Genomic DNA, 2,390 nt, shown 5'->3' with positions numbered 1-2,390 from the left:
GGCTCGAAATGATCTATAGATAAAATGATATCTAGCAAAAATAATCTACATGTGCAATGATCAATAACTAAAATGATCCCCCCTGGTGTGTGAATGTGTGTGAATGTTCTGGTGGTGGATTGGCTGCAACATTTCCGCTAAAATGATCTATAGACCAAATTATCTATAGCTTTAATAGTCAATAGGTAAAATAAGCTGAAACAATGTGATAAAATAACCATCACAAAAATGATAAAACAACCTATTTCTAAAATTATCTTATTTTTTTTGGCTGTGATGGCGTTTTATTTTAGACCCCATGACCCTGAGCCTTCACGTCTGGTCTATAGCAGCTTAACTACAGACTGGCCTGTGTTGGTCCTGACTGTAGGCTTTATCAAACTTTATCCTACTCTTAACACCGAGTCTGTCAAACGGACTTGAACTGGGACGTTGTCCCAGAGACGAGGGTCTGACGGCTGAAGGCTCTACCTTTCCGATATCTTGGGATCTACCAGTAGGCCTGCATTTAAGTGCAGCATTCTAGTGATGAGCCACTATAATTCTCTATGAACATCAAGGTGGACATTTAGTGCTCTCTAGGTGAGCAGCAGAACCTTAAACTCTATTCTGGGTTTCACTGGAAGCAGCGAAGCTGAAACAACAGTTTGAAGCAGCTTTCTGTCCGTACTCTGTTTCCACCTGAAAGGCCAGGAGATGGAGACCGATAAGAACTAAATTAAACATGTGCATGCGTGTGAGAGTCTGTAACGCTGCACAAAACAACCCTGGAGCTATTCCTGTAATCTCTCTCAATTTTCCTCCCTCTCACTCACTCTTTTCTCTTTTCCTTCTCAGTCGCTCTTTCTCCCCTCTAGGAGTCACTTCAAAGAGCCAAGTGTTATCAGCGCAGTGTGTGTGTGTGTGTGTGTGTGTGTGTTGGACATACCACATCTTATCTCTGTGTGTAGCAGACCTCCTCCTGGTTTGTCTCTCATGCTGCTGGCTGGGATTTATCAATAAAGGAAACAAGTGAGGAACAAAAGTCGCCCAAACGGTTCAAACCTCCGGATTTAGAAACAAAATAGTTGTACCTATGTTTTTCCTCTGAGAGACCAATGAAGGTTTTTCTGGTGGTTTCTTGTGCAGATATTCATCATTACTCCAGAATCAAGAAGCAAATCTGAAACAAGGGTTTTATAAAAACTAGTTTACGCATCTGAAACAATAACTCACAGGTATCTACACGACACCCAGGACTGCATAACAGACCAGAATTCAATGCTGCAAAACACATTAATTTAAGCGAAGCTGCCGTCTCCAGGTTCAGCTGTGACTCCTGTCACAGTTACCTCAGAGAAGCTCTTCTCTCATTGAGATTTTAACTGTCTGGAGGGAACTAATCAGAGTTTGGAGAAGAAGAGTTGAGGGAACTATTCAGACTTGGTTCTTTCTGGTGGGATGCAAGATTACAGTCCTCATGCCAATCATCATGTTAGGACAACATAAAGTGGAGTCTGACTCATTTTGAAGGTCACCTGAGTGAAATTTAGATTGAGGGTCTTACTTCTTACCCAATTCAAACAAGGTTTAATGAGCTAAACTTGATATTTCTCCGTGGCTCCTCTTATCATTTTGATGCTTGAGGATAAAATGCATAAAAAAAACCCCTAAATGTTTTATCCTTAAATATAATTTATTATGCAGTTTCAATATGAAAACAGATGTTCTGCATCCTGAATTGAAAAGAACACCAAGGTGTCTGCATGTCTAGGATTTCCTCTTTAAATGAAATCGAATGAAATGAAATGAAATGTTATTTATATAGCACCAAATCATACAAGAAATTACCTCATGTCACTTTACATAAAGAGCTGGTGTAATCCATTCTCTCAAGCCTATTTAGAGAAATCCAACAGAATTCTCCAGGAGCAAACAGTGGTGAGAAAAAACTTCCTTTTAACAGGCAGAAACCTGGAGTAGACCCCGTCTCCTGGAGGATGGCTGTCTGCCTTGACCAGTCAGGGTTAGAGACAGAAGGTGGTGTGAGAAAGAAGGAGTTAACTCAAGTGAACAACCCTGCTGTGATAATGAGCCTGTGAAATAAATTAATTTTAGTAGCACAAATACGACTTAGAAGCAAAGAGGCTGCTTCCATGCCCCCACGTCCCTGATAAGGCTGCCCCCAGAAGGGCGTCCTGGCTGGCGATCTGAGATCGACGCTCCTCCCGACGGCGGCCTGAGGGGGAACATCACAGGATGACTGCCCCTTTCTTATCAAAGCAGCTGCAGACCATCTCTGACCACAGGCAGGCAGATAACAGCCTGCTGCCGGGACCACCACAGCACCCCAAACACAACACGCAGATATCAGCTGTAAACATCACCAAAAGTGTAAAGGCAGGCAGCAA

At 42.3% G+C, this 2,390-nt stretch overlaps 1 long non-coding RNA gene across 1 annotated transcript; it reads right to left on the bottom strand.

Annotated features, from left to right (window-relative positions):
- Window positions 1-863: 863 nt before the first annotated feature.
- LOC137605777 (uncharacterized) lies at window positions 864-2,062 on the bottom strand. Its single transcript, XR_011037781.1, has 3 exons — window positions 1,831-2,062; window positions 1,074-1,162; window positions 864-985 (listed from the first exon to the last, which is right to left on the bottom strand). It is a non-coding gene; the product is annotated as an uncharacterized lncRNA (long non-coding RNA).
- Window positions 2,063-2,390: the final 328 nt, after the last annotated feature.

The sequence above is a fragment of the Antennarius striatus genome, chromosome 13, assembly GCF_040054535.1.
Source record: "Antennarius striatus isolate MH-2024 chromosome 13, ASM4005453v1, whole genome shotgun sequence".
Taxonomy (NCBI): domain Eukaryota; kingdom Metazoa; phylum Chordata; class Actinopteri; order Lophiiformes; family Antennariidae; genus Antennarius; species Antennarius striatus.
This window is presented reverse-complemented; position numbering and strand designations above follow the sequence as displayed.